Raw genomic sequence first — 23,349 nt, 5'->3', positions numbered from 1 at the left:
TCTATGTATAACTGAATCACTTTGCTGTACACCTGAAACTAACTTTGTAAATCAACTACACTTCAATAAAAAACGAAATTAAAAAAAGAACAAGTGTTTAATATTATTGGCAACTCTCCTAGCAAGAAATATTTTAAAATCTATTTCTTTTGTGTATCCAACACATTTGTTTTCTATTAAGTATGTAGGAAACTCGCTGAACACCCCTCATCCATTCTATCATTGCTTTAAAGTTTTCTTACCCCTTTATTTAATATGAGGGACTGGCTTTTTGTTGTTGAGGTTCCTTTATCACATCTCCTAGGAAACCTATCTAATCCTGAAGCAAATAAACCTATTTGTATGATGGTCTTAACTCCCAGAGTCCCCTCCAGAGATGAAGGTAGCAGTCTGCAAACTACCCATCCTTGAGGAGCTAACCTTTTGCTCGTGTGATTAGGCATCTGAAATACATCTTACTTTCCTTTTACAGCTTATATTTCCTGGACAGATGATTGACATGACACCTCACAGTTTAGCATCATGGAGCCACTAAATCCGACTCCATTACCTGTCGAATTTAGTTTCTTAATCCCAAACACAATATGCACACAACTTAGCCCTAGCCAGCTTTTATTTAAAGCTCATGTCATGGTGCTTTATGCAGAGTCAAGTGGTATTAAATGGTGTGGAGTGAAGCAAATGGAAAGATTAATTTTGCAATGTGACACTAAAGAGAACACTTAAAACAGGGATTAGGGGCTGGGTCTGCTCAGGGAAAATACTAAAACATATCCATTATAAGCATCAATACCTCCACCTACTACCATGAGAAAACCCAGCTTTATAAGTATAAATTTTATATTCTTGGGGAAAAATACACATTAAATGGAATAAAAAGATTGACATTTCTGGCTAAAAATAGTCTGGCACCTTTCTGACTTACCCACCCTCTTCCCCTTTCATCAAAAGGCGATAGGAGAAAAATTCTAACAAATGTTTAATTAAGAATCAAAAATTTTAATTTTGATGTGTATAGCTCAGTGGTAGAGTGAATGCTTAGCATGCACGAGGTCCTGGGTTCAATCCCCAGTAACTCCATTAAAATTAAAAAAAAAAAAACCTAATTACTCCCCAAATTTTTTAAAAAATAAAAATTTGTTAGAAAAACTAAAACCTAAATTTCTGCAGAAAAAAAAGAACTATGCATGCAACTTTCAGAAAACTCAAGCTCACAAAGCTTTGGAACCAAGTCACCATCATCAAAAGTAATCCTTACAACCATTTTGGAGGGTATAAGTTGTCATGACTTTTCCATAAGCACAAATACAAGAGAACTAGAAAAATAAGTTTTGATTTTGTTTAGTTTCTTATATTTTCTCTGATGTAAATTCTTTTGAACATAATTAAAGGGAAAATACTCTTTTTAAAAAATGATCATTTGAAGGCCCATTGTTTTGTCTTGAGGAGCAGCTGAAGGAAGACATGAAACAAACTTTCAAGTGTATGAAAGGCCATCACACAGAGAATGTTTGAAAGATTCAGTGAAAGGGGAAATGGCATGAGGTATTCAGATAAGAACCAAGGGCAAATTTCCTGACAGCTAGGGCTGATAGACCTCAGGAGATGTTACCAAGGGAAGCAGAGGAATCTCATTTTTCTAAAGTATTTAAAAACATGATAGATTCTCATCTCCCTACACAGCAACAGCAGTCTCAGTGGACCACAGCACTGGAGAGTCTTGGGAGTATCCAAAAGCAGTATAAGGCATTCTCTAACTTTGAAGAACTTTAAGTGAGAGGAAGGAATACACAACTATAATGTTATCAAAAACACTGAACCAAAGTAAAGTTGGCAAACTATTTAAGTTGAAGAGTAGACAATCAAGACAGTGAACACTTCTTGAGTAGCCAATATAAAAAGACACAGAGAATGACGGAGAGGAGAGGATTTTCCATCTTGTGGGAGGTATAGAGAGGCCCTAAATGATCATCAGAGTATTAAATGCCATAAAGATAATTTTCATATATTCTGTTTCCTCCTCTGTAGAAAGAAAATAGTGTTAATTTTTTTTCACATACTTTGTAAAGGTACCTAAGGTAATATTTATATAATGCATCATCAGATCAAGTAAGAACTCAACAAATGGAAAGAATTGCTAATAACCATCATCATCATCACCATCAACATCTTCATTGCCTACTTCTATTCCATCTATCCCTTCCACCAGTAACAGAGTTGAATGTAATGAGTAGCAGTTTCTGGTGTTCTGTTCCTACTGTGATCTGCCTTGAATTTGTTTCTTCCAACCAGCTCACATTCGTGCTAGTTAACATGCTGAACGCTTAGTGATTCCTATGGCATTAAACAGAACCCGATAAACCTGAAATAAAAGATTCTTTCATTTTACTCTAGGTTCAATAAGAGTCACCCTTGTCCGAACACAGGCAAGCAAATGCCTCAAACCCAAACTATCAGAAAGACAAATCAACCAGACAAAGACCCACTAGTGTTCAAGATGAATTCTTATCTGGTATTTCCTCAAAGAAAGATCAACATTCATGTGAAGGATATTTTTCAGGGTTTTTTTAGGATTCATATTTATCATTTTCACGTGGGTGGTGAATGATTTTATTAGTAGTATTCACTCAGCCCTATAATTTGGCAACTTGCAGAGATATACCTACTAATTTATCATTGTGAATTCTGTCTTCAATCAGAAGCAAAAAGTTCATTACTGCATTCAAAATAGTCCTTAATGAATGTGCTAATTGGGAGCACATTAGCACATTTCATTGGCTTCTGTGTTTATTTCTAAGGAAAAGTAGTACATTTGCTTTACTGTATGTGTTTAATGTTAAGTAAATTTCTGCTGTAAGAAAACCATTTCCAAGTTCCTCACCTCAGCAGCAAAAAGCCTGAAAGATAAGAAAAATTCACCATCAAGATATTTTTTAAAGTGATATCATTCAAAGGGAAATTGTTATGACTTTTAATAGAAATAGCCGAGAACGTTACAGGTGTCTGCCATCTTGTTACAAAGAAGAGTTGTTCACGATCATGGCCAACATGAGTCTACTGAGGCCCTGACACTCAGCAAAATCCCACAGAGTTTCAAAATGCCTAATAGAAATTCATAGGTTCAGTGTATGATATTCACTTAGATGTTCACTGAAGGACATTTCACAAGGCAAAAAAAAAAAAAATTACTTTCTAGAGGAATCATTCTTTTAAAAGGACCCTGATTATGACAGTTCTCAAAGAATCCCTGTTTACAATTTACAAACACTGTTTTTTGGTACACATATCTGATCAAATGCTTTCCATGAAAAAAATCATGTTTTCATTCTTTGTTCCCTTGGTATTCAAGTCACAGGCTTCCTCTTATTTCAGAGCCTTATGGAATGGACTCAAATGGACAATGAAAAACAGGACACTGCTCCTGAGGGGGAATTACAGATTCTAAATCTATTCTCCTTCAGGTCCAATTAATTATTCCTTTCAATAATGGCTTGAGTTTTGTTATAATTTAAGTAAATCAAGGAGGGAAAAACAAAACAAAACAAGAAATTGACGGTCCTGAATTCTAAAAGGAAGTTTTGGTCTAGCATAGAAAGCCTGGGTGTCTTATTAAAGGACGTGTGTTTCATTTCAGTCTGTCTCTTTCTAGACTTTAACATCATGGGCAAATCTCTTAACCACTTCAGATATCAGGGTGTTTTTTTTTTTTTCATTTGTAAAAAACATTAGAAAATAATCATCTACCTTTGGAATACTATTGGAAAAATCATGAGATAACATATAAAAGACATTGGGAAACTCTAATAAGTGGGGAACATGAGAGTTCCTGTTACTGATAATAATAATATCAGGGAAAACAATATCCTCTTTACCACTTCAAGTCAAGGGGATGCCCCCCCCCCCCATTGAGTGGTCCATTAGGGAAAATAGCTAAAGACTGTAAGTAGTAGACATCCAGCAGACCTGCTTCAGCACTGGCAGCACTTTGGTCCTTCTTACCCTTTCTTCTCTGGCTGCCCATATAGTACCAATCTAATTCATGCTCCATTCTCTCCCTAAAGCAACTCTCATAGGGACAGTAATAAAAGAAGGTGTACCAGGTGGCCCTTTTCATGACATAATTTGAGAGGGAATCAGTCGGTTTTGTATCCAAATTATTAAACACTGTCTTCACCACTTTTAGAAGTTATCTTAAAATGGAACACACCCAATATTTATAAGCATCTTCATATATATATATATATTCTGTTTCCACCCGAACTGGGTGGACCTCAACTCAATTCTATTCTATTCTAACAGTACCACAGTACCTGGAGTTAGTGCAGACACCAACATATTAAGGTCTCAGTCCTCCATGAGACTACCCTTCTGCAAAACCCATAGTTCAGAAATCTCCAGGTCACTCATATTTTTGATTGACTACAAATTCAGAGGGTCCCACAACCCCCTCAGGATCCACAAGTTACTAGAACAACATATAGAACCATGGAAAGGGATAATCCACGAGGCCAAAGACCTTGCCTGTCTCATTCACTTCTATCCACTGGCAACCCAAAGTCATATGGTAGATGCTCAATATTTACTAATTGAATAAAGGAATAAATGTATGGATGAATCAACTCTACCATTACAACCATTTTCACTTGAATCTCGAAAGATTTAGTAGCCCTCTGAACTCTCCTATTAAACTACATTATCTGTGATGATGACCACCCATAAACTATGAACAAGTAACACTTGGATTAGGACAGACTCGAGACTAGTAAAAAGTCAAGTCAATTAAATAAATATTTATTAATTACCTACTATGTGCCAGGCACTGTTCTACATACTACAAATTGAACAACTAGTCTAGGTGATTTGAACTTCAGCAAGTTTGAAAGCCACCGTGATCTTACAGTCTACTGGTGTCTCCTACAACCATTTCATGCAACTCTTGCAGCTTAATCGTTCCAAGCACCATTTGAATTGTACCTTTTCTAGATCAAATACTCGGAATTTTATCCACAATCTAGTGGATGAAATTCAAGATCTATCACATTCGAACCAAATCCATCACTCCCATTCTTACTATCCCCTGGGATGAATGCTCTATTTTTCCTCAGACATCAGAACACATTTTATTCATTTCCACCTTCAAACTTGTGCTCTTTCATTGCACCCTCAAAGAATGCCATTCTCTGTCTTCTCCATTTATCTCTGTCTGATTCATCTATCCCTATGATCCCACAGAGGGTCCCTTGATCCCAATCTTTCTATCCACAAAAACTCTCAATTCCTATAGTATTTGTATCCTTAGTACCCGTTTGGCACCAGATTCCTAATGATAATAATTCTGTGAATTTCTAATGAGACTACTACTGATATCTTTCAAGTCTCACCGAGTCAAATGTTAGCTGATTCTTTTAAGTCATATTCTCCACCTCTGGAAAAGCACTCTAGAATGTTGGATTCCTCTTTTTCTTTTTTTTTTTTTTTCCTGAACTTCTCTTTTACAAATTTAGACAACTGGAATTGATTGTCTGAATCTAACATTCTACAATTCTGCAAAACCAACTACAAAACCCCAAATAACCTAAGATAAGATCCACTTATAACCATTATTATGGATTTTCTGCTCATTCTTTCCTGTAGAATTTAACTTAGTAAGGCAGACTCTATTTTTTCCTAATCTCCAAAAGGTTCAAATAGATACAGGAACCTCTTTATGGCCTGAAGTTTCAAGGTATGTATAACCTACGTGTAGATTTCTTTGAGGGCCACTCCAAAATAAGCAGAGTTGTGATATAATTGTGTATTTGTCATTCACAATAGAAAATTATGTGGGCAGATTTCATTACAGCTGGATAAATTTAGATAAATGAAGTGTGTCAACTCAGTAATTACTAAATGTTATATGTGAAACAATTAAAGCATGAATACTTTTAGACACTGCTGTAACTACAGGCTGATTTTTCATGAATTGTGCTTCAAAATTATAAAAGCTACCTTAAAAGGAAGCCAAAGGAGGAAAAAAGGTGGCCAATATCCTAGGAATTATTCTGTTTTTAGGAAGGCTGGATTTTATCCTGTGGTAACCAAGGGAATAACAATGATGAGATGACTTTTTATAACAGCATCCTCTTCCACTGTGCTTAAAAATGAACCATGCATGTTACTTTTAATGTTCCTAAGAGTGTAACTGAGGCAGGGATACAGCACTTTTCATATATAAGATTAAACTGTGATTCAGCAACTAGGCAAGACGAGCATCCAGAATTCATTTATTACAAATTATAACATATCTTCTTGACACCCTTAATATTAGACCATTTCTCCAAACCATGAAAGTTTGAATTCCCTTCCAATGAACAAAATACAGCATACACAAATTTTTGGCAATGAGGCTATTCCAAACCATGGTAATTTATAGATGGGGGTCTTTAAGCGAGTTGATCAATACTCTCTTTTCTCTCTAAATATGCTGCAGTAAGATCAAGCCATGCATTCATTTTGTTAAGCTCTGTGAATTCTCATCAGTTCTAGGAACTACCAATTTTACCCATATTGATGTTTGGCTCCAACTTAAAATGAAAAATCAATAATTTAGAGAAAGAAATGTGTCTTGCCCTTTAAATATTTCTTCTCTCTATCTCTCTCCCTTTCTCTTTTTCTCTCCCTCTTTTCAATGACCAAAATTTTGTTCCCAGGGTGAAATAGTTTTCAATGTCAAAGATTGGTGAAGTCCTGTCCAAAACACTGTGACCAGTAGCATTTGTTTGGCTTCTATTTTAAAATCATTCACTGGATGCTATCCAGGTCCAGAAGATCCATCAGTTATGCTCTCCATTTGGTTGTTCCTTGTCAAAGTTATGTCCACCAGGTAACACAGCTTCAGAATTAAGGCTATGTGAAACACAGGGGCAGACACTATACACTTTAACCCAGTCTCTGATGTTAAGGTGGGCACATGGCTCCCCTGAATAAAGCAACATTTCCCCAGTCTACATTCGATTAAGTGCAACATAAACAGAAGTGAAAGGCAAAAATTCCAGGAAAGTTCTTAAAGGGGAATGTCCTGTTTCCCATCTTAAGCAGCCATCTTGGATGGTGAGAGAGAAGACGTCTATTGGAAATAATGAAAGAAACTGGGTCTCTGATGAACCAATCTGGGTACCATAACATCCCATGGTTGCTTATTCCTGCCTTCATTTCTGTCAGAGAAAAATCAATCTCTGTGTTAATTCAGCCACTGTTATTTAAGGATTTCAAGCACATGCAGCTCAACTTATTCTAATTGATACAAATATAAAAGTTCAATGGATGTTTTCCTTTTGTCTGGATACAAATATGAATATGCTGGAAACAGGGAAACCAGGAAAGGGAACAGAGCTAGGAACCAAGGAGCTGTGATCCGGCACCCTAAAGGAGTCCAAAGATTGTCCCAAGACACAGAGGCCAGGAGTTTGGATGAAAGGAGGGTGGCAGAGCCTGGAAGCTAATGACAAGCACATCCCATAAATAGGGAGGCGGCCAGAAAGTTGCCTTGAAAGACTTCACTGCCTGTAGCTTCTGTTTGTCAGCTGCCATGTGGCATCTGAACTGCTTGGCAAGGCTGAAAGGGCCAGCAAAGAGATTAACATACTGGTCTGATCTGATGGGCACTTACGTTAGCCAAGGGAAGTAAAAGTCTTCATTCCAGTGTCAGTTCATAAGATGGAAGGTATGGTCACACACCTGTGTTAAATAAAGGCTGCCTTTGTCTCTAAAGCTTCAAGTTCTCTGGCCACTCACTGAACAGACAGCCCATCCCAAGCTGCAACGCATCATGGGTGGGAAGGGGCTCTGACCCCAGAGGGCTGGAAGCAAGAGCAGCTGAGGGTGGAAAGGTCGTCTTGGAGCTTTGCTTCCTCACTGCTCCAGGCCCTGAAAAACATCTTTGTTTAGTTTCTTTTCTACCTGATGCAAATCCATCCTGGTGTTCCAGAGCCACCTCTTCCCTACCCCACGATTTCACCAGACAATCTCCCCCAGGCTCTAGTTGCCTCCATCACTGAAGTCACATCCTCAGCACTCAGGCAGCGATGTACCTGATTATGCCTGTGCTTGAGAGTAAGTTTTTCCTCTGTGTATTTTTGGTGCTTTTTTGTTCCACCCCTCTACTTTTTATTAGAGTGCCTGGCTCCCATGTAATTCCATCCTGCGACTAGGACAGTTGTCTGCTGCACTGCAGGTACTCAGTAAATGTTGCCCACCTGCCTGACCACTCCAACAAGGACTCCTATCCCCAGCATATTAATGCCAGGATTTCTTTGGAGATGACATTGCTGTTGTGTCACATCTATGCTGGAAAGCCTTTGAGTCTCTGTTGGTCTCTGCCTCATTATTTATTTCTCTAAAGGCTTTATCAGTCACACATACAAGGATTCTAACCGTGTCTTTCCCCCGGGAACAAGAATATGGGCAAGAATTGCAAAATGAGATTCAACTCAGAGAAGTGCACAGAATTTTCCCTAAGAAATTCTAAGAAAAAGGAGGGGGAAAGTCAATGAATTGGAGAGGAGTACGCTTAGAAGAAAGAGAGGGAGACAAACAGCAAAACAATAATACTTCTTTTGATGGTTTGCCCTTGACCCCCTGGATCAATCTGTACTTGTCTTAATGAGAGACCAGAGTCCTGGTCTCCTTGACAGCGATGGCTATTGGTGTGCATTGTAAGCACAATACTCTGGGTGTCCTTATGCTAGACAGCAATGATCGCGCTCACTGTTTAACCCTTAATGTTCCCCGCAAAATAACTGTCTCGGTTGATGTCCCGGAGTAAGTTCATTGATCAGGCAGTTTGGGAAACATCGGTCCCTGTAGACACATGCCACACTTTGATACGTGCTGCATACCTGCATCTTGCTTGACCCTGAAACTCTTCCCTCATATCACTCATTTCTAGTCCATTTCCTGCTGAGCAACTCTGCTTGGCATTGCAGGGTGAGGCTAGGGAAGGCTCTGTAGCAGCAGACAGAGGCTGCTGTCCAAATATACCTCCCCTCCTCGGGGGCAAGAGAACACCGAATGAGCCAGCCTCTCTCTCCCCCAAAGCAGAAAACTTTCAATTAGCTAACACAGCTAGAAACAGAGAGGATGAAATGCACTCGCTTGCCCCCCTGCAACTTTCCGAAGATTCCAGAAGACAGCCTAAGGCCAGTAGCAGGGCCATGTCCAGTACTGGCCCAGGGAGGTGCCTGCTGGGATCTGGATGGGGCTTGGCAGCCAAAAGGCAATGTCAAATCAAAAGAGAATCTTGAAATCTTGAAAGAGAAAGTAGAGGGAAGGGACACGGGGTCACTGTCCTCCCTGGTAAAAACAGTGACTGCAACACCACAGCATGCCCTCCCAGGCCTGGTGACTCCCGGGGCCTCCTGTTGGCTCTTTTCCTTCTGCTTGGAACCCTGTGAGTGACAGCTGCGGGACGAAAAAAGACACAGACAAGTCATGACACTGGTTCTTTCCCTTCCTTCTGTCACATAAGCCTCAAATCCTGCAAAAAGGCCAGAAGTCATGTTATGACTCTGTATTGTCTGCTGTTAATGAGGTCTCCCGTGACATTTCCCCACCAGACAGCGGACCAGGTAACAATCTTGGTTCTGAGAAGGGAGAGCTGGGTCACACCCGGGCACTCCTGATTATTTCCAGCAGCCGACTTCCACCTTGGGGGAAACTCTGGCCCTGGCAGGTATACTAATCATGGCAGGATGGCCGGGAGCAAAGGCCCTGGATCATCGGGGTATGAGCCAAGCCCACCTGCAGTTTTTGCAGATACTCATATTTCAGGGATTTGAAGAGTGAGCTGCTGGTGCCGCAAAGGAGTGCACGTTCCCTGGGACCCTCTGCATCACTTTGCCACTTTTCAGCCACCAGCAGGGCTGAAGGTGCCTCGAAGGCTTGTCCCAGACATGTGTTGACACTGAGTCATGCCATCCACAGGTGGGCTCAGCTTGGCTTCATCGAGAATCTAACCCACGTACAAAACAAAACAACCTTGTTACCAAGACTGATTTGTTTGGTCACTCAAGGCTGTCACCAGATAAAAGCCTCTAAGAAGAGTACACTAAGAAAAATGTTTCCTAAGATGATAGTGTTTAGGGCTGCTTCATGGGCGTGTGGATTTGTTTTGGTAGATAGCGCAAATTTTTATCCTTCCCATCACTCCACCCTCTTCGGTTATTACCTCTAGAAACTCATACATGCAGCTCTTCCCAGGCACAAATATTGCCTGTTGGTGTTTTCCCTGCCACCCATGAACTGGCTCCCACATGCTCCCTCATTCACCACTCTCCTTTTTCTCTTTTTCCTTTTTTTAAAGCTCAGTCTATCATTACATTCTCAGCAAATGCTACTTCCCTGACTATGATTGATCCCCACTTATTTCATCCTGAATGCAAAGCATTTGATTTCAAGTGTGGTTCATTCTGCTCGGTGAACTCATTATAGAGTCAAGCTGAACATCTCACAGATGTGAAGCACCTTGTCTTCGAGGTTCAGCAATCTAATTTGGAATCTCATTATAGACCTTCTACTGGTGGTGGGCACGGGGGGGAACTACCTGGCTGGTGTCTCCCTGCCTATTTTCTAGCCCATAAAGAAACTGTCATTTCAATATCGGCACACCAGAATATTCCCCATTTTGGAAAATAGCTTTATTTATCTCTCCACAAATGCCTCCTGGCACTGATGAGAGAGTAATACTTTGTAGGCTATTTTATTAAGCATCTCCGGAGGTCAGGTGCTGAAAGAGACAGCTCCCAGCTGCTTGCTTCCCATCTGTTTAGTAGGCTTCTCTGTGGATTGCATGTTACATTTTCTAAAGTTCACAGTGCAGTGTCATTTTGCTAAGAATCTATATACCAAGAATCTTTGCTTGGCACCAGAATGGAGTTGAACCCAGGGAGGATCTGATTTCTGGTGTCTCTGTGGTGGATGAAGGGAGAATGGGGTTGAAATGGAAAGTTAGCTTTCTTGGAGAGAGATGCATTGATTCTGAAAGATTGATGCATTCATTTTTTTTCCCACCTATTTGGTGCTTTCAGAACCAATGAGCCTCCAAGGCTCGGTTGTGGCTACTAACGAAGTTTTGATTTCTCCACTTTCTATTTTAAAACTTCGGTAAGGGAGAATATTTGTTTTTCCAATTTCAATAGTTCCCATTTCCCTGTAGAGCAGTCCAAGCCCTGAAAAGAACTGGAACTTTGTTACTTTGCTATAGAAGAGTAAATAGATTTCTGAAATCACAGAGAGGAGAGAGTCAGTTGATGGCATTTACTTATATTAATGAATAGGGGTAAGTTAATGTTGCTGTGCCCAGAGACACATATAGATATGTGTCTTGCATTTTATGTTCAGCAAAAACACAGATTTTTCTCAGCATCACACCGCACCCCTTGACTTCTCAGTCTGAGCTAGGAAATGAGCCACAACTCATTTGATCCACAACTTGTGGATCAAATCCATCCCACTTCCTGTCTTTGAAAATAAAATTGTTTGGAACACCGTCACACCTAGTCATTTATGTCCATTACTGCTTTCGAGTTGCCAAGGCAGAGTTAAATAATTGTTTCAGAGACCAAATAGCCACAAAGCCTAGAGTATTTACTCTCTGGCTTTTTACAGGAGAAGTTTTGTGGTCTCTAATATAGGAAAAGCAATTTTGCTGGTTTTACTTAATTCCAGTATAATAAAGCATGTGTTTTGAAAATAATTTTCAGTATGATAACTGGGATGAGGATTACAATGAGCAGAGATAAGACTCTGACCCTGCTGGCCTTTCAAGAAGGCTTTATGAATCTTAAATCTCTGCTATTTCTACCAAAGAGTCTCAGAATGGAATGGTTAATTAACAGCCCAAATCTGCTATAATTTATCCTTATTTTGAGAGACTTCTTGATTTAGAAAAGCTCTCTTTCCAAGTGCTTTTGATTTACACCTGTGGACTGTGAAATTAATCATTTCATTTTATTTTTATTACATTACACTTTGGTCAGACACATTATTCAGGACAGGTAGAGTTAGGAATAAGTGAGAATAAAATTTTATAACATATCCACCCCATAAAATTGTTTCATTATCTGTATTTCTCCCATTTTGATCCTCCCTTTTGATTGTTTTCTTTTGGTTTGTAATGACCCTTTAGAAAGTATTGGCACCTTCAGTGGTGGGAGAGCATGAGAGAATTGGCACACATCACACAGCACTATGTAGCTGGGAGGATGCCAACCTTCTATGACTCTTGTCGTCTGCATTCTACTCTCAGAACATGAGTTACATCCACCCATTGGAGTATGGTTACAGTAAAGCAATGAGATTGGATGGATGGATAGATGGATGGATGGATGGATGGAGATAGATGATAGATAGATAGATAGATAGATAGATAGATAGATAGATAGATAGATAGATGAAGGAAGAGAGGGAAAGAAGCATAGGATTAGAAGTGAAAAGATAAGATTCAAGTTTTCCCTCTGCACTCAGGCAAGTCAGGTACCTCTCTGAAATCTCAGCCTCCAAAAATAATAATGTATTGTGAAAATCTCATAAATTTTTTAAAGAAGAAATGTGGTAATACATCTGACAGTATGGTTAGGTTAGAAGTTTATAATTATAAAATTATTGTGATGGGTCTAAAAATGACTTTTTAAGTGAAAGTTCACAACCTTTCTCCTAGCTCAAGAAAGAGGATCCTGGCAGTGCCCAGGCCAACCTTCTCCAGAAGGGAGTGTGTGTGGCTGGAGTTGGACAGGTCAATGGTTACTGTAAAGGAACAGAGTAGGGAAGATGGGGGTGGGGGGGGTACACTGGGAACTGTCCAGCAGCTTCTTGTGTGGGATGGAAACAGAGGGGATGGAAATTAAGATTTGCATTAATATTTGCTGCTCAGGGCAATATAGCTGACTAACCTTCCCAGTCTGAGAAATGAAACTTAAAGATTTGTCGTTTCAGAATTCACTGGTTACTGGAATTTCTTTCTTTTAACTAGAAAATACCAATGGGGACTGAACTTCATAGTTCACCCAGGTTTTTAAGGGTTTATTAGGCATTGTCATCATGAATCCTTGGTTTGTTTATACAGCATTACTCTTAGGCAGGCCTGAATTTATGCAAGTGTGTGGCTCTAGGTGTGCTTAATGTATATACAGAAGATTGTCTCATTTTAAAAGCTCTCCTTCAAAATCAGTTAAAGTCGTCAATCATTTGTAATTGTCAGACAATGGCAGGGCATCATCTCCAGTGAGTTGCAGTTAGAACATTAGTTCAGAGATTTTCGAATAGGGGGTGGGTGGGTTTGTGGTCTATAGTGAGAGTATAGTTTGGAACAGAAAACTTACATTCTACCTACTCTCTTAAAATAAACTAAAGAGAATTCAACGCAGAGCCAGAAATAGCAATGAAAGATGAACAATTTTTTTAAATGGAATTTTTTTTTTTTTAAAAAAAAGGATTGAGAAACTTGCTTGTCAATCACTGGAAAGGACTCCAGGATGAGTTAACATGATGATAAACTGACCCTGAAGTTATTGAAACAAAAGTTAAAATTTAATGGAGGGATAAACATCACTGTTGAGCACCTACTGTGTGCCAAAAATGTTTTCCATACATTTTCCCATTTAACCCACCCATTAACCCTCTAAAGTCAGCATGGTAGTCATCATATTGAAAAAAAAAAAATGTTGAGAATTGTCAGCTAAGTGATAGGAGTAAGATTTGCACACAGGGATCTTGGTTCCAGACCGTGGATTTCTCCACTCCCAGATGAATAGCAGCACCAAGTATCAGGTCCCAAGTTGAGAAAGTAAATCACTCAACTTCAAAGCTGGCTGGGGACCCTGCTGCACTGATTTTACAGACAAAGACCTGAGAAATTACGTGACCTTTCCAGAGTCACTCAATTAGTTGGTGGAAGTCCTAGAATCATCATCTCCTCAATCACACTCATGCCGATTTCTAAACCTGCAGTTCAGGAAAGACAGGCAAAGAGCATCTAGAAACCTGGCCCCTAGGAGCACTGGAGAAGGCTCATTGCCTTCACTAATGATTTTGTTTCCTAATTTTTTTTCTGCTGGTATATTCTCATCATCTCACCATTCTATATCCAATAAATGTAGCCAAGATTATGACTTTTGCACATTATTCTAACTGTGATTTGCAGAAGAAAACCCAGCTGTTTTTGTGTCCTAGGGTTGCTGTGAAAAAAAATCACACAAACTTAGTGGCTTAAAACAACAGAAATTCATTCTTTCGCAGTTCTGGAGCACAGAAGTAAAATATCAAGGTGTTGGCATGGTTGGTACCTTCTGGAAGCTCTGAGACAGGAACCATTCCATGTTTCTCTCCTAGTTTCGGCTGTTCCTCGGCATGACTTCAACATTCATCTTCATCCTTACCTGAACTCTACGTCTTCTCCTTTTTTTGTCTCTTATGTGGAAACTTCTCATTGGATTTAGGGTCCAACCTAAGTCCAGGATGATCTCATCTTGAGATCTGTGAGTTACATCTGCAAAGACTCTATTCCAAATAAGATCACATTCATAAGTGCTGGGGGGTTGGACCTACCACATCTTTGGGAGGAAAATAATTCAACTCACTGCACCAGCAAAGGCCACTGTGACCCCGAAATGATTAACTAAGCCAACAGGAGCAACAGGCCACATAAACCGTGTTCCAACCATAAACAAAGGGGAGTTGTCATCCTCATTTCTTAGAATCATGGATGCATGCACTGTCAGCTGGGCTTTCCAAGGATTCTATTATAGAGACTTGGTCTAAACAAACCCCAGTGGCTTCACCACGGTGACCTTGGGGAAGTTGCCAAATGTCCTTAAGCTTTCGTTTCCTTTTCCATAAAACGGAACAACAGTAGTAACATCTACATCCAATTTTGATTATTATGTATAAAAGTGCTTTGTAAATGATACAATCGCCATTTTTATTAGAGGCTAGTTCAGAGTCTAAGTAAATGACTCTATTTCCTTTTTATATATTGCATAGCTTTTCCCTTCTTCCATCCTTTCAGGATCAGTATTATTCCTACAGTATTTTTTGAAGACTTTTGTGTCAGACCTTTGGCCCAATCTTTAGATGGCTTCCTGTGTTTTATCTTAATGTTGAAATGATTAAATGCAGGTGTATACAGGAAAGCAGAAGTGACATTAACAACAGTTAACTTATGAAATCAAATATTTCAAAAGCAGGAGAGATAGCTAAATATTTCTCTACACTCATGACTCATAATATGGCTTATCCTAATAGCAGATAAATAAGAAAAAAAGGAAAAGTTAAATGTCTTTGGCAAATACCACGTAAACTTGTCCTTCTGAACACATTTTCATGGCCATTTAAAAGGAAATGAATAATATAACTCAAAAATATAAATAGACGATCATATTGGACTGCAATGAGAGCAGATGTTTTAAGTTATGTAAAATCTTACCCCATCTGGTAAACAGTAAAAATGTCTCAACAACAACCCACAGATGAAATGTTGCCAATAAAGCGAAGACAGTAGGGATTGGGTAGACGTCAGTTTTACTGGATTACTTCATAAAAGACTTAAAGGCTATTAATATACATATTCACCTTTTACAGCCATTATCATTCCCAGAATTATTTTCAAGAATTGTAGAACTTGCCCCTACCAACTGCATGATAAATTTCACTATCAATCACAGTGGTGAAATTAAACCTTTCCTTTTCTCCCACAGGACCTAGAACTCCATCCTGGAGTGGTTATAATGTTTAAGTTAATTGAGACATTTACTCCATCTCTAATCTAATAAGGACGAGTGCCAATAATAGAATGAAATTAGAAACGGGCCAGACTCCCACCACCACAGTCCCCATTCTGTTTGGGAAGAGTAGGTGGATCTATCACAAACATTTGGTTTGTGTCATTTTGCCTTATAGCTGGGTTTCATTGTGTGAACTATTTCTAGTCTTTTCAGCTACAAATTCGTGGCTGCCAATAAAAACTAGCTGTATTATTCCAAGTTGAATTACTGCCAGAAAAGTTTTCTAAGAGCCATAGATTTGAATTTCTTCAAACAGTAAAGCCTACCTTCAGCCTCTCCACTACTCAGGTATGAAAGTTGTTTATTCTCATCGCATGTCTTGTCCCCTCTTTTTAACTGCTCCGTGGAAACCCAGGACCATTTCACTGATTCATTCTAACTGGAAGAAAGGATCACAAAGAACCTCCACACCACAAAGTCTGTCAAAAGTTAAATCAATCACTCCCAGATATTTGCAGATTCCTGCTTAGAACAATAAAAGGATTTCCTGAATTTATGAGCAGTAATCCTAGATGCAGAGAGAAATACAATGAAAGGAGATTTTAATTACTGTAACAGAAAAAAACAAATCTGACTCCATATCAGATCTGTTTCTTTGGCTTTAACCCTGGGCCTGTTTTCTAGGCTTAGTCTGGCTAGCTCTGCACTATTTGTGAAAGATTGTTGCCTTTAGCCTGAAATATACAGGAAAGCCTATTCTCAAGGCTCTGACATTTAAGGATATTAACACTTCTGTACTTATATAAAGATAACAAGTTGCAGAATGTAAAATAACATTTGTTTTGCTGAAGGTTTTATAGGGGCACCCGGATCTGAACCACGTGGACAGCTGCAAGAACAAAGAATTCCTACACCAAGAAGTTCGCAACAACCAACCACACCCCCTGCCCTTTTTAGTATAAAAAGAGCCTGAATTCTGACTTGAGTAAGATGGTTCTCCAGGAATTAGTCTGCCATCTTCTCGGTCTGCTGGCTTTCCGAATAAAGTCACTATTCCTTGCCCCAACACCTCTTCTCCCAGTTTATTGGCCTGTTATGCAGTGAGCAGAATGAGTTTGGACTCAGTAACATTACCAGAAGTTTTTGTGCTAATTTGTTTTTAACTGAAGTACAGCCAATTACATTTGTGCTAATGTTTAAATTTTGTCCTGAACTCAACTAAAGGGGCACCATACTCACCCCAAAACATACCACCCCATTCCCCCAGTATTCTATCTATACTAGGCATTGATTTAGCAACCTTTTTTCATAGACTAGCAAAAATGAGACCATTAAAACTAACTGGCCAAAGCAATGAAAATGAAAATTTTGAATTAAGTATTCCTTTATTTTAAATGGTTTTCTAGTCTTACTGATGGAGTAGCTGAAGGCTCTGCGGGGCTTCCAGTGAAAAAACCAAGACCATTAATATTCAATTACAGAAAATAACCCTAGTCTTATAGGAGCTAGTTTAATTCAACAAATATCTATATAATCTTTGAAAAATATAAATCATACACTATCACATTCCTACCAAAAGTCCTTCAATGGCTTCCCATTGTTTATTTTTTTGAGGTGCTTTATGTCCTTTTTTAACAGTGTCTGTAATATATTTATTTATTTATTTTAATTGAAGTATAGTTGATTTACAATGTTATGTTAGTTTCTGGTGGATAGCATAGTGATTGAGTTATACATATATTTATTCTTTTTCATATTCTTTTTCATTACAGGCTATTACAAGGCATCAAAAATAGTTCCTGGTACTGTACACTAGGACTATGTTGCTTACCTAGCTTATACACAGTAGTGTGTATCTGCAAATCCCAAATTCCCAATTTATTCCTCCCTACCTCTTTTCCAAACTCTTCATACTGAGTGATTTGGCTCCTGCCTACCTGTCCAATTCTATCTCCTGCCTCTTTCCCTCTTATCACAAAATGACTTTAAACCACTCCTAGAATATGCCAAGCTTTTTCCTGCCTCAGGATTCTGTTGATCCTACACTCCAGGATGCTCCACTAAGCTTGTCCCACTGCCACTCCCCAGAGTGGCCCTTTTTCATCCCCGAGGTCACCACTACAAAGAGACTTACTCTTACACCCTATCTAATGAAATATCTACCTTCCTCAGAGACTTTCTTATCCCATCATCCTGTTCATTTGCTTTATAGCATGTACCACAATTTGTAATTATTTTGTTTGTCTATGCCTCTTAATTACTGTTATTCTCCTGTCCCCACAATACAAGTTCCAAGAGGACAGGAACTCTGTATTTTGTTCTATTGGTTTCCCTGGCACCAGAATAATACAATTAGAATGCACTGAACAAATGTCCTTTAGATGTGCTAGTTTCTAAAAGAGACAGTGATGAAATGATTCATTGTTCTCAAAGAACTTAGAGCCTGAAGGGAAGAGAGGATAGAAACATAGCTAGAATAAGAGAGAAATGTGAAAATATAAAAACTAGGGATGGAAACAGAAAAGGGGTTGCAATGATCTGATTAGGGTTATAGAGAAGATTTAATGAAAAAAGATGAAATTCAAAAAAGGTCATTGAATGTGAGAAGAAGATCGGGAACAGAGGTGCAGGGTGATGTAAGTGCAAAAGGGTCTGTGGCATGATGGAGAGTTTGGGATGGACACAACACTGGTGTGCATCATGGACTTGAGGTGGGAATGACGCTGGGAAAATGGGGTGGGGACTGAGGGATCATAAGAGCTCCACCAAAGTATTCAGACCAAACTTAGAGAGCACTCAGGGAATGGTTACCTCAGCCGACTGAATGACCTGTGGTCCATGTGGAAGTGCCCACCCTAAGGGGGCCAAAAGGAAGGCAGCCAAGAAGGGACCTGGTGGGCAGAGTTTGCTCTGACGCCTTGGTGAAAACTTTTTCCCATCTCTTACCCACTGCTGGCTTCAGCACCTCAGGCTCTTGATTAAATAAGCCCTTCAGAGATAATGCTTCTATCAACAGTGCATCAAAAATGAAATATTACATTTTTCCCTCTTTAAGTGCATTTCATTACAAGTAGTTACCTTTCTTTTCTTTTTTTTTTTTTTTTCCTTTCCAATTCTCGAAGGCTCTGGTGAGTGATAAAGGAAGGAAGGACTTAGGTATTGGAGATTTATGTTTCAAAGTAATGTTTTTACACTCATGTCTAGTTTTATCAAGAGTGGAAATCAGGCAATTTTTCACAGGGTGAAGATAATGGCTTATGCCTGTGGCAATTAAGTATCTCTTGTGCCCCTCTCCCTTTTTCTGGCTTTAATGCCGACTACAGCAGGACTAAACTTCTGCCAGACAAAGGCTGATATGGTCAGTGGACTGTTTTGCCAAGATAAGAATGAAGGTGAAAATAAGTCTTTATGCTCTTGGCACATATATTTTAGCCAATGATAGCAGGAAACCCATCTATTAGGTTTTTAGAAAGCTGTTTTCTAGTTGACGTAACAGAAAGAGACTTTAGGTCATCAAAAATAACACCAAAAATCCCCTTAAAGCAAGACTCAGTTCCTCTTAGACTTCCTTTTAGAATCTGCCAGGTGTTTCACTCTTTAATGCCACATAATTCAACATTTCTAATGTGGCTAGTTTTGATTCCCCCGTATCTCCCTGCTACCCATGATGATATCACTTCCGTGAAAATATTTCTAAACATCATTGGCGAAGTTAAAAACTAGTTTGTTACACTCTCATAACTTGATCAAGCTGCAGTGTAAACCCTTAACGCAATTATCTGAATTTTGTTACTCTGAACCTAGTCGCCTTTAACCAGACACACACAGACACACAATACGTAAGAATTCGGCATTATTTACATGGGGCTTTTGTATCTATGCATCCAAAACACTTAAGTATTAAAATACACTGACACACCTAGAATCCTGTGGGGAGATTGGAGGCAAGGAAGAACAACATCCCGACAGACAGCTCTCGTGACCCCCAGGTTCAAGAACATGCTCCCCTTTGAACTCCTAGAAACTCTGAGCTTTAGGCTGGAGAAGCCTGAATCACCTGTGTAAAGATTTTACATTCTGTGTATGGTCTCCCACCCTAAACAGCAACCTTCTGTCTTCTCTGTGTGTCCATAGTTACTACGTAACCTATAAAAGACGCTCAATAAATATATAAGAATGAGAGAGAGAAGCAAGATGGTGGAGTAGAAGGATGCTTGTAGCTCACCCTCTCCCACAAATACACCAAAACTCACATCTATGGACCCATTCAGCCAACCAGAGCACCTGCGGAACTCTGACAGAACATCACCCTCTTCGAAAGACAAAGATGCCAAAAATCTGGTAGGAGAAAAGGAAAAAAGAAAGAAGAAAAAGCAAAAGATGTGGGACCAGTGCTGCGGGGAGGGGTGGCAAAGGAGGAATAGTGCTCATTTGCTGGGTCTCCCCCATCCAAAGGAGAGGCCAGTGGGACAGAGGGGGAGCCTCCGAGGCTCAGATCTGCCCCAAGCACCCCTTGACTGACAGAACTAAGTTAAATGGGCACAAAGGGTCCCCGCGACACCCAGCTCAAAACGCGAGCCAGCAGCTGGGTCCAGGACAGGCCACCCCAGCTGGGCAGAGGACTGGGGTGGCTGCACTGAGGCAGCCCCAGGGGACTGCAGGGTGCTATATGCTGTGGCTAGGAGGGGATATGGAGCAGAGCAACCTTGGTCCCCCATATAAATTGTGAAAAAAGCAAAGCAACATGGCTGGTGTGCCCTGGGGGGAGGGGTGCCATAGCCTTTGTCTCCTCAGACCTGTGCTGCCATTACTGGCGCTTCTCACGAGAGGAGAGGTGGGGTGCAGTCACAGCCGCCATCTCCCATGTGCACAGTGCCCAGGCAGGGGCGGGGCTGAGCCCTGAATCCACACCCAGGGGCGCTGCAACCTCCTGGGCAGAACTGAGACTTGCTTACAGCCCAAGACACATAGGATCTTTCTGACCTGGCACCTCAGAGAACTCGCACCGCCAAGATCACAAGGAGCTGAGATTTGGAATGGATCAGGGGTGGGGCTGTTCCACTGTCTTCCCCAAGCCCGGGAGTGCCGACCTGAGGCAGAGTCGGCAGCTGCACAGAGCAGCGGAGCTACTGGCACCAGGAGAGGGTGGGCAGTCACCCGCTTTCCTGGCAGGAACGCAGCACCTGACCATGGTGCTGGGAGGGGGTGCAATCCACCCACCTGCCTTGCCCAAGCAAGCGCAGCATCTGACTGCGGCATCAGGAGGGGGAGTGACCCACCCACCCACTGGTGCCAGAGAGATATGAGCAATGTGAAGAAGCAGAGGAACGACTCCCAATTAAAACATCAAGAGAAATTCCATGAAAGCACAATCAAGGAAATAGACATTGATGGCCTACTAGATCAAGATTTCAAAAAAGGAGTGATCAAAGTACTGAAGGAACTAAAAGACATAGTGTTTAGAGATATAAAATGTGTCAGTAATGAAACAGAAGCTATAAAGAAGAACCAAGTAGAATTAGTAAACTCATTTGCTGAGATGAGAGCTGACCTAAAGGCTGTACAAAGCAGGCTAGATACTGCAGAGGAATGAATAAGTGACCTAGAAGACAGGACAACAGAAAGCACCCAATCAGAACAGCTGAGAGAAAAACAAATAAAAAACAATGAAAACAATATAAGGGACCTATGGGATAATATAAAGCATGCCAATCTATGCATAATAGGGGTTCCAGAAGGGGAAGAAAGAACAAAGGGGATTGAAAAGGTAATTGAAGAAATCATGACTGGAAATTTCCCAAATCTAAAGAAGGAATCAGATATCCAAGTACAGGAGGCTCAAAGGGTCCCAAACAGGAAGAACCCAAATAGACCCACACCAAGACGTATCATAATCAAGATGGCCAGAGTCAAGGATAAAGAAATGACCCTAAAGGCAGCAAGAGAAAAACAAAGAGTGAGTTACAAGGGAACCCCCATAAGGCTCTCAGCTGATTTCTCTACACAAACACTACAGGCCAGAAGGGAGTGGCAAGATATATTCAAAGTCCTGCATAAAAAAAAAGATGCAGCCTAGGATACTTTATCCAGCAAAGCTATCCTTTAGAACAGAAGGAGAGATATAGAACTTCACAGATAAGCAAAAACTAAGAGAGTTTAGCAACACTAAACCCATGCTATAAGAAATATTGACAGGTCTACTCTAAATTGAAAAGAAGCAGGATGCTACAAAAATGAGAAACTCATAACTGGAAAGGTGGTAACTACCATGAATTCCAAATAGAATAAACACAAAATTGTAAAAGAAGACATCATTAAGAGTGGGAGAGGGAAGCAAGGAAAGCCACTGTGGAAAACAGTACAGAGATTCCTCAAAAGACTAGGAATAGACTTACCATATGACCCAGGAATCCTGCTCCTGGGCATATATCCAGAAGGAACCCTACTTCAAAAATGACACCTGCACCCCAATGTTCATAGCAGCACTATTTACAATAGCCAAGACATGGAAACAGCCTAAGTGTCCATCAACAGATGACTGGATGAAGAAGAAGTGGTATATTTATACAATGGAATAGTATTCAGCCACAAAAACGACAACATAACGCCATTTGCAGCAACATGGATGTTCCTGGAGAATGTCATTCTAAGTGAAGTAAGCCAGAAAGAGAAAGAAAAATACTATATGAGATCACACATATGTGGAACCAAAAAAAAAAAAAAAAAAACACATAAATACAAAAAAGAAACAGACTCATAGATATAGAATACAAACTTGTGGTTGCTTTGGGGGAGAGGGGTGGAGGGGTGGGAAGGGACAGACTAGGATTTAAAAATGTAGAATAGATAAACAAAATTATACTGTATATCACAGGGAAATATATACAAGATCTTGTGGTAGCTCACAGCAAAAAAAAAGTGACAATGAATATATGTATGTTCATGTGTAACTGAAAAATTGTGCTCTACACTGGAATTTGACACAACATTATAAAATGACTATTACTCAATAAAAAAAATGTTAAAAAATAAAAATTAAAAAAAATTAAAAAAATGAATGAATTGTGTAAGAGGAAGAAAAATTTGATATTTGTGAACTTAAACAAGTGTTGGTTTTGTCAAGACTCCAAGCTGTATCAATATGCTCGGTATATTTAGAAATCCAGACAAAATGCAGGTCTGTGTCCATCTCCCCCTACTTCAAGGCTTTCAGCAGCTTCACGTTGCATTTAGAATAAATTCAGACATCTTCACGTGGCTAAGAAGTCCCTGCTTGACTAGATCCTGGGTCCATCATTCTTTCTCGTTCCCTCTCATCCCACACACTCTTGCACTTCCTGGTACATTTCCATTCTTGGAACACATCTAGCTGTTACCTTTGCTTGGAAGGGTCTCACCCTCCCTGTTCCAATATTTTCATGACTACATCCTTCTTTCATTTTAGCTCTCAACACAGAGGTCACTTCACCATTGAGATCTTTTCTTACTACCGAAATTAGAATGAAACATTGTATGCTTTTTGTCTGAGCATTTGCCTGTTTTACAGTCTCAGCCTCTTTTTAGTTTCCTCCGTGGGTTTTAACTACAACTTCCC

The sequence above is a fragment of the Camelus bactrianus genome, chromosome 14 (assembly GCF_048773025.1).
Source record: "Camelus bactrianus isolate YW-2024 breed Bactrian camel chromosome 14, ASM4877302v1, whole genome shotgun sequence".
Lineage (NCBI taxonomy): Eukaryota > Metazoa > Chordata > Mammalia > Artiodactyla > Camelidae > Camelus > Camelus bactrianus.
This window is presented reverse-complemented; position numbering follows the sequence as displayed.